At 53.6% G+C, this 14,860-nt stretch overlaps 1 protein-coding gene across 2 annotated transcripts in view; it reads right to left on the minus strand.

The window, feature by feature from the left end:
* Positions 1-14,489, minus strand: part of GNG4 (G protein subunit gamma 4) — a 103,714-nt gene extending 89,225 nt beyond the window's left edge. Inside the window, exon 1 of one of the 2 annotated variants that reach the window (XM_058430851.1) lies at positions 14,398-14,489. The gene's annotated coding sequence lies outside the window, so the exon portion shown is untranslated. Of the gene's footprint in view, positions 1-13,285; positions 13,443-14,397 lie in introns of those variants that run through there. The other variant, XM_032136951.2, reaches the window with a different exon arrangement.
* Positions 14,490-14,860: the final 371 nt, after the last annotated feature.

The following is a 14,860-nucleotide window of genomic DNA, read 5'->3' on the forward strand; positions in this document are numbered from 1 at the left end:
GTAGAGGAAAGTGGCTGGCGCTGAGCAGCAGGCCTGCATTCCCTCGTCTTTGTCACATGGGGAGCAGTGCCTGCAGCAAGCCGTGGCCACGCAGGGGCACGGTGCCCACGCTGAGACCTCCCATCAGAGACCTGCATATCTCCATGGTCCTCCAGCAGGGCACTTGTCTGTGCCCTGAGATGTTGCTGAGCCTCAATCAAATTGCTCCATACAACAATCTCATGTTAAGACCAGAGATCCAATGAACCCCCAAAGCAGGGTGGGATCCCCGATACTGACAGGCGATGGCATGCGGATGCCCCAGCGTTGTACTTCTGTACCTGGGAGGGACACGTCGGAACTGGATTCTGGGACCCTATTTCCTTGTAAGTGCATTCTAGATCTTTCCCTGCTACCCCGGCTGCTACCTCTTACCCCTAGGGCAAGAGGATGCCCTAGGAACGGTGTGGAGTTCGGGGGGAAGCCCTGGGTGCCATCCTTTCTCTGCTAGGCACCTTGTCCTGATGGTGATTCTCCTTTGAACCACAGTCTCCTCATTCAAGAATGGGGATAAAGATCCTTGCCTCCCCACTGCACTCCAGCCTGGGCAACAGAGCGAGACTCTGTCTCAAAAAAAAAAAAAAAAGATCCCTGCCTCCTGCCATTTCTGTAAAGATCAAGTGGACAGGGTACATGAATGCTTTTAGCAAACTGCAAAATGCTAATCAAATGCTAGTGATTGCTCCTTTGAAAATCCAAGCACAGCCTGCAAAATACTTGGAATATAAATTGAGCAGACATATCGGGAGTAGTTTCAGGTTATGCTTATGTGTCCTTTATTTAAAAAAACAATGCTTACAACACCACCTAAAAATTCCTCTGACCACTTCTTTCAGTCAAACGCTGGAAGATGGGGGATGCTTTATATTAAAGAATTAGAATGAGGCTGGGTGCGGTGGCTCACACTTGTAATCCAAGCACTTTGGGAGGCCAAGGTGGGGTGGATCACTTGGGACCAGGAGTTCAAGACCAGCCTGGGCAACATGGAGAAACCTCTTCTCTACGAAAAATACAAAAATTAGCCGGGCGTGGTGGCGCGTGCCTGCAATACCAGCTACTAGAGGAGGCTGAAGCATGAGAATCGCTTGAACCTGGGAGGTGGAGGTTGCAGTGAGCCGAGATTGCGCCACTGCACTCCAGCCTGGAAGACAGAGCAAGACCTTGTCTCAAAAAAAAAAAAAAAAAAATTAGAATGAGGAAAACAATGATGAGGTGGAAACAGATGTTTGAACACAGGAGAATTTTCGATGCATAAGGATGCTGCGGGCACTTAACCAGATGTCTGCCCTTCACTACCTGGCCAGGGTGGCACTTTAAAACCATCTGATAATGGAGAGAGGCGGTGCAGTCTGGGCACACAGCTCACTCTGCGGCTGAAGCCACATGTGGGCGCTCTGGGCCCAAGGAGCTGACCTCTGCTCTTGTGGCACTCCCAGTCCGGCACAGACTTGAGGAGACCAACGAAAAAGACCTCCGGCCCGGCCAACGGCCGCAAAGCCACTTCCCTCTACTTGGCCAAGAAGAGCTTCCTGGACCCTGGCTCCTGCCTGCACATCTGGCCAGCTTCATCTTCCAATGCTCCTGGTCTCCCGATAAGCCCCAGCTGCTGGACTGCTGTTTTTAAATCCCTTCCAGGCAGGAGGAACAGAGGAAAGGTGAGTAGGCAGGTGCAGGCCCTGGAGCCCGAATCTGCTCCTTTCTAGCTCCGGAAATTTGGGCAATTCCCTTCACCTTCCTCTTTCTTCCCTTCAAAATAGAGGAATGGCTGTATTGGTTTCCTATTGCAGCTACAACACATTACCATACATTTATGGCTTAAAACAATGCAGTTTTATTATTTTACAGTTCTGGAGTTCAAAAGTCTGAAATGGGTCTCAATGGACTAAAATCAAGGTGCCAGGAGGGCTGTGGGTGGAAGCTCTGGGGAGAGTTCGTATTTCTGCCTTTTCCAGTGTCTACAGCCATCTGCAATCCTTAGCTTGTGGCTCCTCCTGCATTTTTTTTTTTAACATTTTACTTTAAGTTCTGGGATACATGTACAGAACATGCAGGTGTGTTACATAGGTATACATGTGCCACCGTGGTTTGCTGCACCTATCAACCCATCATCTAGGTTTTAAGCCCCATATGCATTAGGTATTTTTCCCAATGCTCTCCCTCCCCTTGCCTCTCACCCCCCAACAGGCCTTGGTGTGTGATGTTCCTCCCCTCCCTGTGTCCATGTGTTCTCATTGTTCAACTCCCATTTATGAGTGAGAACATGCGATGTTTGGTTTTCTGTTCCTGTGTTAGCTTTCTGAGAATGATGGTTTCCAGCTTCATCCATGTCCCTGCAAAGGACATGAACTCATTATTTTTTATGGCTGCATAGTACTCCATGGTGTATATTGCCACATTTTCTTTATCCAGTCTATCACTGACGGGCATTTGTGTTGGTTCCAAGTCTTTGCTATTGTAAATAGTGCTGCAATAAACATAAGTGTGTGTGTGTCTTTAGAGTAGAATTATTTATAATCCTTTGGGTATATACCCAGTAACGGGTCCTCCTGCATTTTTAAAGCCAGCTCAGCAGCGTCCCCCACCTTCTCTCTCAGACGCTCCTATCTTCCTCTTACAAGAATCTTTGTGACGACATTGGGCCTGCCAGGTATTCCAGGATCACCTCCCCATCTTAGGATCTTCCCCTTAATCACACCTGCAAAATCTTTTTTGCTGTGTAAGATTCACAGATTCACAAGTTCCAAGGATTAGAGGGTGGCCATCTTTGGGGACCATGATTCTACCTACCACAGTAGTCGTCAGGAATAAGTAGCTCATACAACATAAGACACTAAGAGCCTGGGCTGCAGGAAGCACTTAATTAATGTGAGCCAGAATCACTCTCCCTTGGTGAAACAGAGCCCCCAGCCTGGAAGGCTTTCACCCTGCACTGGCTGTGCCCCGATGGTTCCATCTGGCCAGATCATGAGACCTCCTTCCAGAGGTTTTCCCTGTCCTTCTGGGCCAGGCTTGGTGTTCTGCTGTGTTGAGGTGGGAGCTGTTCTTAATTCCGTGTTGTATGCTTCTTTTTTTTTTTTTTTTGAGACAGAGTCTTACTCTGTCGCCCAGGCTGGAGTGCAGTGGCATGATCTTGGCTCACTGCACGTCTGCCTCCTGGGTTCAAGCGATTCTCTTGCCTCACACCCAGCTAATTTTTGTATTTTTAGTAGAGACGGGGTTTCACCCATGTTGGCCAGGCTGGTCTCGAACTCCCAACCTCAGGTGATCTGCCCGCCTTGGCCTCCCAAAGCGCTGGGATATCAGAGGTGAGCCACCGTGCCCGGCCCTGTGTTGTGTTATAATCGTCTGTCTCCCTCACTGGATTGTAAATGCCTCAGGAGCAGGGATGGCCTCTGACTTATTTTGCATTCCTACCCCGAGGATATGGCACACGGCAGCTGTCAAATGTCTCCTGGATGGCTCATGGGTGAAGATAGGTCTGTGTCCTTTGGGGTGCCCAGAACCTCAGAGCTGCCGTTGCTGCTGTGGGAGGGGAGCAGTGAGGGGGAATCTCTAGGTGGGGGTCTTGTGCTCTGGGCAGAGGCAGTTCTTCAGGGTGGTAGCTAGTTTCCCCCCAGAGCAGGCTGTCTCTCATCCCAGGCAGGGAAGGACAGATCCATGCATTCAGCCTGGGGAGGAGACCTGGTGTTGCAGGCACATCATGCTTACGGTGGTCAAACCCTCATAGCCCCAAGAGGAGCAGGAGAGGCTGGCACAGGACACAAGAGCCTGGGGATGCTTAGGCAGGTTGGGGGGAATCAGATGTCAGGAAGGAGGACCCACAGAAATCATCTGGTTCAATGCATCTCAAGTCTGGTGGCTGCAAAACTCAAAGACCAATTCCCGGACCCTAGCCCAGACCCACTATGTCAGAATGTCCAGGGGCTGAGGCCCAAGAAGGGATATTTTAAAAACTGCCCAAAATGCATGCAGCCAGGTTTGAGAATCACTGCTGAATCTACCTTAGGCTTTATAAACAGACTGTGCTACAAGTAAATGGTTCTCAAAACAGGTGTGTAAAACAGAAGGAAGGATACACGCATCATTCAACAGACTCACCATGAACCTGCCAGACCACACATCAAGGCGAATACATAAGACAGTCCTTGCTAATCTGCATCTTTGAGCCCGCCTGAATCCCAGCAGGGTGGAGTTGAGGGCGGCCTCTCTTTTTCATTTAGCCCACCAGACCTTCGGACCTGAGGGTCTCTGATCCAGCCTCTCGGGGCCACCACCCCCTGCAGGGCTCCAGGAAGGGTCAAATTGCCCGGTGGGCCAGAGCTCTCCCTCCCTTTTGTTGCTGCTTGGCGCCTGGCAGGTCAGAGGTCACTGGGCCCAGCAGCCCCAGTCCCTGGATGGGTGGAGCACCCACAAAACAGCCAGGCTGTGAAGAGGCCCACTTTGGAGTGAGAAGGGGCTACTTCTTGTGTGTGTCATTTTGCAAAAAGAATCTCTGTCTCTTCCTCTACCTTGAGTTACACTACCAAATGCTCCTTTTGGTTAATGTAGCTTTCTTATATGCTAGGGGTGAGAGGAGGGGAAAGCCACCTTATTCTGTCAGGAAGGCAGTTGGGCATAAATTAATTTGTAGGCCGAGTGCAGTGGCTGATGCCTGTAATTATGCACTTTGGGAGGCCGAAGTGGGAGGATCACTTAAGGCCAGGAGTTCCAGATCAGCCTGGGCAACATAGGGAGACCCCATCTCTACAAAAAATTTTAAAAGAATTTAGCCGGGCACGGTGGTGGGCAACTGTAGCCCCAGCTACTTAGGAGACTGAAGTGGAAGGCTCACTCGAACTGGGGAGCTCAAGATTGCAATGAAATACGATCACATCACTGCACTCCAGCCTGGGCAACAGAAAGAGACCCTGCCTCTAAAACTAACTAAATAAATAATCGGCTGGGCACGGTGGCTCACGCCTGTAATCCCAGCACTATGGGAGGCCGAGGCAGGCGGATCACCTGAGGTCAGGAGTTCTAGACCAGCCTGGCCAACATGGTGAAACCCTGTCTCTACTAAAAATACAAAAAATTAGCTGGTGTGGTGGCAGGCACCTGTAATCCCAGCCGCTAGGGAGGCTGAAGCAGGAGAATGGCTTGAACCTGGGAGGCGCAGGTTGCAGTGAGCTGAGATGATGCCACTGCACTCCAACTTGGGTGACAGAGCAAGACTCCACCTAAAAATATAAATAAGTAAATAATCTGTGAATCCACCAACACTTTCACCTGCTGGCTCCACGTGCATCAGATGAGATCATTTGGGAGGTCACCTTAACCTTGGATCAAAATAGCAGGTCCCCCCACAAGCAGCCTATTTAAAATGTGAGCCACCCCCTTCCCTGGAATTCCCTACCTCCCAGCCTTGTTTTATTTTTCTCTCATGCACTTACTATATCTTAAATGCTTATTTATTCATGTACTTGTTTAAACTGCTTTTGATTTTCTGACTTCTTATCATCGGTCTGATTCCCCCATCGTAACAGAACTTCTATGAGGGCGGGGATTTTTCGCTTGCCCAGCAACTGCCTGCATTTTCGTAGCCCTAGAGCTTCGAAAGTACAGTGCGGCAAAGCAACGTAATAGAGTAAGAACTGTGTGGAAAAGGAGAGAAAACCAGACTGCAGGGGCATTTCACAGCTAACCACAGAGGTCCGAGGAGAACGCAGGGTGGAAGAACCCGAGGGAGGCCCAGCAGGGGCGGGGTGAGCCTTGGCCCCCGTCCCGTGCAGGTGTCGCGGGTAAGCTGCCACGGTTACTGTGAAGCAGGCCAGGGCCAGCCCTCCTGCCTCGAGGCCACTGGCCCTTGGGGGGTGGAAAAAGAGTGACTGGGGGCAACTGAGCAAAACATAGAACAGAACCTCCCTCTCGAATAGAGACCCATGCACGGAAGGATGATACACTGCAATTCCCCGACGTGGGCCTGCAGCAATAGACGGGTGCTAACAGCATCCAAGTCAATCCGTAAGCATCAGGGGGACAAAGAAATCATAAACAAGAGGCAGAACGCAACTGCTCCAATGCAGAGAGAATGAGTCATCTAGGAAGGCAAGGTGGTGGCGGGTTGGCTGTGGTTTTGCAGAGGCTGGCTGGAGGGGCTGGAGGAGCAGGGGGCCGGGGAGAAGGCAGGGTTGGGAAGGGGTCTCTTTTAAGGGAATCCAGTGCATGAAAGTCTGTGTACGAAAGGGTGTGCCTCTTACAGAAGGATATTTGTTTTGTCCTAAACTTGCTGTGTGTTCTTTGAGGTGCGGGCCTCCCTGCTTTGTCATCACACCTTGGATCACCCCGGGCAATCTCGCCCCTGTCGCCTCACCTGGGTCCAGCCAGACCTGTGCTCAGCTCTGCACGTACACGCCCCCCGGATGTCACCTCCTGACTTGGCAAGTCATACACCCTCTCTCTACTTGCCCAGCTTCATTCACAAAACCAAGTCACATTACCTCTCGTCCATCCATGCTCAGTCTGGAAACTCTGGACAGTTTGGGCAGCCTCTCCCTGCCCCTCCGTTTCTGATCAGACGGCCGCCCTGACTGACGCTGGGGCCGGGGCACCCTTGGGCGTTATCCAGTCTCCCTGTCCTCCCTCTCCTGCCCCATGCCTCCGACCTTCCCCACATGGCAGTCACAGCCAGAGGGCCAAGGCGGGGCCTGCTGCTTCCTGCTTCTGCCTGACAATGGGCCTGGATTCCCATTCTTCATGGTCAGTCCCACCTTCACACCCTGGCTCTCATCAACCTTTCTGCTCTCTCCACTCCTCTTTCATGACCCTGGGCCCCTGCTGGCCCCCCTGCCTGGAAAGCCCTTTCTCATTTGTCTGGCTTGAAAAACCTGCCTCAGCTCACCAGGGCCAGCTCAAGACACCCTCTGCTGTCACACCCTTTCTGCACTGCTATCAGGAAGAACTAACGCTCTCCCTGTCTGTGCACTAACCCAGGGTAGGTGGGCTGTTTTCACACATGCATCCCCCTCTAGGTTCTGACTCCTCTGGAGTGCATGACCATATCTTATTTGTTTCTCTGTCACCAATGCCTGAACTATCTGATGCATATATTTATTGCAGGTGCTTATCACACATGCAGTCAATGAACACCTCACAAATGCATGGTTCACATGCAGTCTTTGATGAACACATCGATTGCCGGATGGTTCACATGCAATCTTTGACGAACACATCTGTCGCATCCAGCAATATATCTGTATTGGAAAAGTCCTTCCATAGCATCCAGTAATGAAAAGGAATGTGGCAGGGAGCAGTAATGGACGATAAAACTAAAAACACCAGGAAGATCACAGTGAGATCAGCAGAGCCCTAGAATGGCAAATCCATGACAAAGAAAATTTCTGTTGAATGAAAACGTGCCTGCGTCCAGGCCAGCAATTGGCTTCTCACAGACACTACTGACTGCAACAAACTCTAGCATAAGGAGAGGGTCTAACGCGAAACTTGTTCAGAGGATGCTGACCCATCCATCAGCGAGCACAGCGAACCCAAAAAGGCGGGGACACGGCAGAGCAGGGGCTGCCGGCACACTCGCTGCAGTGTTGACAGAGCACACACAGAAAGGTCTGCCCGAGAGAGTCCCAAAAGGCACAATTCTACAAGATCAACCAAGTGGAGGGGACTGGCAGTGAAACGCCAAACTCCTACTGAAAGGTTGATGGGTACAGCCTTCCAGAGACAGGGGTGGGTGGCGGGAACCTGGGCACCCAGAGGTCCAGATCAGCAAAAGAGGCCAGTGACTCTGTCTCTATCAGATAAAATGCAGCCACAGTGGGAGGGAGCGTGTGAGACTGACAAAGGCCTCGCCCTGGATCTACACCTCACCCTGTTCCAGAGAGAATTCAGTGGCCAGCAACACTGCCAGTTCCCCTTTACTTCCCTCGAGGTCAACATTTTGGAATTCTCTACTCATATCTACTGAGCAACCCTCCTTGGCCACCTTCACACACCCACACTCCAGGCCCACCACTGCCCTTGGGCATGAGCAAGCCTGACGGCGTCTCTCATCCTGGTAACACCTTCTTCCCCGCACACACCATCAAACACATGCATGCCGTAGACTGAAGTCATCGGGTCTCCTTAACCAGGCTACAGCCCCCTAGTACCCTGCCACGCGGCCCCACAGCTGAAGGGGGGATAAACAAGCACCTTCAGACTAGAGCAGCTTCTGAGTGATACGCAAAGTTAACTGGGGCACAGAGAAAACAGAATTTTCTCAAGATTGCTGAAGGAAAACTAAAACCGAATGAGGACTGACTCATGCTCGTTTAGTCGGCCACAGGCTAGGGGCAGCGGAAAGGCCCTGCTGGAAATTTCCATCCAGGGTCTGTGCAGGGCGGGTACCCCAGAGCCGCGGGGCAGGGCCGATGGCTGCCCGGATGGGGCTGGAGAGACATCCAGGAGGAGGACGCCAGTTGTTGGGTGTAGCTGGACCCTCCTATAGACACGGAGCCATAGGAAGACAGAGACCACTGATGAGGAAGGGGAGATGCAGCAGCAGACACTCCGTCCACATGGGCCCTGGGCTGCCAGAGACCCCAGGGCCCATCTGGACGCGTGGGTGTTAAAGGGTAACACACAGCCCTTTCCAAGGTGTGTTGATGACTTGGCTCAGCCTGCAAAGCCAGGCTGCCTGACCTCTGGCCTCTGGCCTCCAAGAGCCTGACCCTCTGGGAAGACAGAGTCCCAGCATGGGGCATGACCACCCCATCTGCTCTTCCTGTTCATCAGTGTCTGGACCTGAGCCACTGAGTCCTGCTGGGCCATCGTGGAGAAGAACCTGCTCTCAGCCCTCAGCAGCCTCCCTGCCCTGCCCTGCCTCCCACCCCAATCTCAACAGCCTCTTGCTCTTTTCTTCCTGCCATCTAAGCTCATTTCTCCTCTTTGGGCCTTCATACATGGACACTGCTTTGCTAGAAATCTCTCAGTTTTACCTCTCTTGTGTAGTGGGACACCAGAAGAAACAAGCTTGAGTTTGGGTGCTGGAATTTGGGGGAACACGTAAACACTTTTTCTGCTGTAGTTGTAGAGGTGCTTGAATAAGAATGTTCAGGCTGGGCGCGGTGGCTCACGCCTGTAATCCCAGCACTCTGGGAGGCCGAGGCGGGCAGATCACCTGAGGTCAGGAGTTCGAGACCAGCCTGACCACTGTGGAGAAACCCCGTCTCTACTAAAAATACAAAATTAGCCGGGCACGGTGGCTCATGCCTGTAATCCCAGCTATTCGGGAGGCCAAGGCAGGAGAATCGCTTGAGCCCAGGAGGCGGAGGTTGCAGTGAGCCAAGATCGTGCCATTGCTCTCCAGCCTGGGAGACGAGAGTGAAACTCCGTCTCAAAAAAAAAAAAAAAAAAAAGAATGTTTAAAAGAGTTAAAAATGTTTTCCTTCTTCCTATTTTATCGCCCTGCCTCTCTTTCTTTGTTGGAGCCCATAGGGAGGGGACAGAAGACAAGGCCTTACAGCTGTCCATTAGGCAGGGGCACCGGGAAGAGGTCCAGGCACTGATGAGAAAGGCATAAAGGCACAGTTAGTGCCAGCTCATATGATCGATCGTGGCTGTTGTCCCGCCTCGTGCACAGGGGGTGCTGGGGGAGAAACAATCTCTCTGGCCCAGAGGGATACTTAGAGTGCTTCTTCTATCTCTAGGGCCTTCCATGGCCTCAGAGCACGTGTGTCACACCACAGAAAGCCAACTGGCAACTCAGAGAGAAATGGTTTTAGAAATCTAAGAAGCAAGAGAAACAAATCCTCCTGGGAAAGGAGCTCGTGTGCAGTGCCTGAGTGTGGGTCTCTCTACAGTTCTCCACTTTCTTCTCTTCCACACGTCTTTGTCGCTTTCACTTGTCATTTGTGTATACTTTTCCTACATCTGTTAAAAAAGGTTCCCACCACCCACCAAGCCTGCTGCCAGAACACTCCTGGACAGAGAGGACACAAGCAGTCACTGCTGTTTTTTGCAAATTAGAAACTTGGCAGGTATCCTGTGAGTATCAAAGGGGATCATCCACATGACATGTCCAGCCCAAGCACTGCCCTTCTTTCCCCTTGTCGCCCACTAACTTGGGCTCCTTGCCCTATCTGATCCTTGGAGACAGGGCCGTTGGTGGCCCACAAACCTCAGGGCCATGGAGACGAACAGTTCCTCCATAGCTCCCTATACTTCCTCACTCCTGGGCACGCAGGACTCATTCCCCAGTGAGCACGGCGTCTTCCACACAGCCGGCTTTCCCTTATCTGCATGGCACCTGTCATTCTGTCTGCGAATTTCCAGCAGGGAACCTGATTGCCCACCAGCCACCATTCAGCCTAACAAAAACTCCTTGGCAATTACAGGAATTTGGAACGCTCCAGCAAGCTCACTGAACTGATCTCTTTTTAAGCACCCATTGTTTTCTCTGCGTAATTTTTTTCTTTTAGCAGCTTTTCTCACCTCTATTTCTTAACATTTCCTAAAATGAAAATTTCATTTGTGTTTTTACTTTTGATCATTTATTAACGGTCTTTGGCTTATTCTTTAGAGGTTTTTAACCAGCTTCTTTCAGTCTTTCAGTAGTATTACCCTGCAATCTCCTTTTCTTTCCTGATACTCATTTAGCTTTTCTGACTTTCAATTAAAATATCCTTGCTATCCACTGTTGATATCCACTGTTTATAACCTTGCTATCCACTGTTTATGTAGTACTTATATCTCTATTAAAGGAGTTAAATTTTGGTTTCTGGTTTTAAAAAAGAAACAATCTCTCTACCTGAATAATACAAGTCTCTATGCCTGAGTATATCTAGAATGAATAAAAATACCAAATTTTAAAAAAGGAAAACCAGCAAGATTAGATAGCAGTATATCCTCAAAAGGTGTTTCAAGAACAAAAACCAGGTAATATTTTAAAGTCACTGCTTCAAAATTCCATGAAGAAAGGGGCAATCTTCTGACATACATTATTAGGCATTCTCCCCTCTCCAAGCAGAAACTGAGACAAACTAGGAAAAATGTGATAGTGAAATAGTGAGATGCAGCTATAAATAAAAGAACAAATTGTTGGGTACAGACCTTAGTCTTTGCTTTCTGCATAAGCAGTAGTTTTGTGGTAGGCGTGGGTTTGGGCGTGTAGGTCTGGCGGGAAGGAGCATTGTACACATTTTACAGTGTTCCTGCCCTCCTGAGACAGCTGCGGCTCTCGCTTCCCCGGGGGTCAGGGTCCATGTTCCCACCTCATGTTGCTTATTTATTTTGAGGCCAGAGTGCAGTGGCACCATCTCAGCTCACTGCAACGGCTGCCTCCCAGGTTCAAGCGATTCTTGTGTCTCAGCCTCCCAAGTAGCCGGGATTACAGGCGTGCACCACCACGTCTGCCTAATTTTTTGCATTTTTAGTAGATACGGTGTTTCACCATGTTGGCCAGGCTGGTATCGGACTCCTGACCTCAAGTGATCCGCCCGCCTCGGCCTCTGAAAGTGCTGGGATTACAGGCGATGTTCCCACCTGATGTTCTACCATTTCAAACAATGCACTGAATATTGGGGGACTTCAAGGACTGTCACTTTTGCTTTAAAAACTGTAAAGTGAATCTAGGAAAAGCTTTTTTTTTTTCTGGTTTCTCCACCATCAGTTTGCATGAGAAATGCCAATCATGGGACTGCTGGGAATGACCCCTTAGCTGTGCTGTTTCTGAGCCAGCCCTACATCCTCCACTGGCTTCCTTGGGCAATTTTATTTTAAGGCCTATGAGGAATGGAGTTGTGCATGGAGGTGGGGGCCAACAGGAAGTCCATTGTCCTAAATAGTCCTTTCAGCCTAACCCCATGGTGAGGCTGCTCATTAACAGGCAAGGCATCGCTGTAAACCTTGCATTTGCATTAACACCTACTATTTATTAAGTGCCACAGCCATCTCTCATCATGACCGGTCACTGAGCAAACCCTACATTTCAAAAACAATCCAGTTTACAGGTACTCTGTCTGTTTCTCCGGGCTGGAAAAGGCTTTCCATTTATCAACTTAGTTGTCCCCCCAGTCGCCTCTTGCAGGGAACAGGGCCAGATCAGATGGCGGCTGGTTCCCCTCCCCCGCCTCATACAAAAATGAGGAAAAGGAGTTGCGGGAGGAATCGAGAAGCCGGCCGCAGAGCCCAGGTCCCCCATGGCTACTGTGAGGCATTCGCCGCTGCAAATCTCCTGTCCTCTGTGGGAAGCGGCACACCTCACTCATGAGCAGACGACAGGACTGGCACGTTTTCATGGAGAACACGGGCGCAGCCTAGGCGGCCTCTGGCTCCGGCTGAGGGGCACGGGCCCGGTGCCAGCATTTGACAGTCCTGGGAGGCGACGGGCATTGGAAAGACGCGGCAGCCGCGGGGCCAGGGAGACGGTGGGAGGCCCGGCGTCTATCATCCACTTTATTACTTGATCAAACTTTAACATTTTTGGGTTTCCTAACACCTTAGCCCCAAATACTCGAAATGAAGCAAATCTTAAATTAAGGAGTCTTTCCCCACCACACTCTGTCCTTCTCCCCACCTCAGCCTCCCCCGTTTCGCGTTATTTCCAAGGCAATTTAAAAAATCAAGCCAAACAAAGCTCCCCGGTTGCTGCCGGGCGCGCGCGGCGAGCGAAGCACATTTCAGTTCAGCACCAGCCTCGGGGACAGACGCCATCAAGGAGGGGAGGAAAACCACCCTCAGCTGCGGTGGCTCCAGCGTCACCCCGAGTGCTCCCGAGGCGGCGTCCGGGCTGCTGGGGAGCCAGGAGGGCTTCCTCACGCACTCGCCAGAAACATTTCCCCAAAGAAAACGCCCAACCAGCCACGCCATCTCCTGCCACTGAGGTCCTTTTCCACGGGGGACGTCCCCGCTGGGAGAACAGCAAACGCTCTGTGACCTACAAATGGAAGAGGGGACCCCCGAGTCCCCGCCTGCCTCATGCCGGAGGGACCGGGCGCCCCCAGCCCCGGGAGCCCGTGGACACGCTCCGAGGGGGCTGTCCACACCCGCGCGCGGGCTTCCCCGGGGCCCGGCGGGAGGTCCCAGGAGAGGAGGCCGAGGGAACCACAGGTCTTTGTGTCGCGTGCAGCAGCTGGCGGCGTGAGGACCACACCGGCGCCAGAGCTGTCTCCCTAGGTCCAGAGACTTTCACCCCGAGTTTCCCTTCCGCGTCCGGCTGCACCGGGGCTGGGCTCTCCCCGCGGACACCCAGGGCTCCGGCCGGGCGCCCACTTACCCTGAGCGGGATCACGCGCGGGCTTCGTCTGCAGCGCGGTGTTCGCGGGGGGCGGCCAGGCCGAGCGGCATCGCTCCGCATCGGGGCGCGGGCCGGGCTCGGGTGCAAACGCGCGCCTCGTGCCCCTCCCGCCGCCCGCGGGGTCTCCGCGTCCCGTCACCGGCCCCGCCCCGCGCCGCGCCTCCCGCCCTGCAGGGCCCGACCGCGCGGGCCTGGGGGTGCAGGAGGACCCTCCCCCGGCCCTGGACGCTGGGGGCTTCTGCTCGGCCCCCTGTACCAGGGGGGCCTAGGCTGGGGAAGGGGGAGCCGGCGACTCCGCGACCCTCGCCCCCGTTCCACGCTGGCCGCGCCCACTCCGCCGCGGGGTCTCGCCCGGGAAATCCCGCCCGCTGCCACCGACGTCACTGCTGCGTCACCGGGGCTCCCGCGCTCCCCGCCCCCGCCCCCGCCCCAGCCCGGGCCCGCGCCCCCCGCCCGCTACTCGGGCCCACGCCCCCTGCCCCAGCAAAGGGCCGCGCCTCCGCCCCGCCCGCCCGCCCGGAGCCCGCGTGGCCGGGGGACCACTGGAGGGGCCTTGGGATGCGGGGCCGGGGCCGCTGGAGGGGGTGAGGGACGGGGCCGTGGGGGAAATCACTGGAGGGGTCTGGGGGACCGGGCCGTGGGGTAATCACTGGAGGGGTGTGGGGGGCGGGGCCCGGGGGTAAATCACTGGGGGGGGCGGTCTGGGGGACTGGACCGTGGGGGAATCACTGGAGGGGTCTAGGGGGCGTGGCCGGGGGGAAATCACTGGAGGGGCCTGGGGGGCGGGGCCGGGGAAATCACTGGAGGGATCTGCGGGGCGGGGCCGGGGGGGAAATTACTGGAGGGATCTGCGGGGCGGGGCCGAGGGGGAAATCTCTGGAAGAGTCTGGGGGCGGGGTCGGGGTTCGCTGGAGGGGTCTGGGGACCGGGCCGTGGTCAGCGCGGGCTCCCCGAAGCCTCAGGTACCGCCCTCGCCTGAGGTGAGCTCCAGCGCCTGGGCCGTTGGGGCGCGGGCGGCTTCCCACCCTGCACCACAGGACGCCTCGCAAGCCTCCGGCCAAGGCGGGGAACGGCAGAGAAACGCGGAATACCTGTGCGAATTCGCGCGGCCGCGTCGCCACTAACCGGGCGAAGGCTGACCCGACGTTGCTGAGTGACGGGGACCAGGGGCCGGCGAGGCCCCCACTCCGCGGGGAGAGAGGCCGGGAGGGCGGAGGGCGCGTGCTGGAGGCGGGGGTGCCCTTCGCTCCCCGGTTCTAGGAGCGACTGCTCTCCAGGCCTCGTCCCTGTGGCACCGCAGGCTTTTGCGCTGGAGATTTTAAAATATCTTAGTGATCACAGCCCTCGTCCTTTCAGGGAAAAAACAGTTTAAGCGCCGTCCATTTTCCGACTTGGTAAAATAATACGAAACCTTGGGAATAGAGAAGCAACGAAAACATTTCACGCAGTGTTGGCAAGATTTGTAGAAAAGGAGGCCAATATTAATTCCCTTTGTGAAAACAACATAACATCATGATGAACGATTAGGAAATATTTCAGGAAGATCTGGGCGCC

Source organism: Hylobates moloch, unplaced genomic scaffold (genome assembly GCF_009828535.3).
Source record: "Hylobates moloch isolate HMO894 unplaced genomic scaffold, HMol_V3 SCAFFOLD_18, whole genome shotgun sequence".
In the NCBI taxonomy this organism is placed as follows: Eukaryota; Metazoa; Chordata; class Mammalia; order Primates; family Hylobatidae; genus Hylobates; species Hylobates moloch.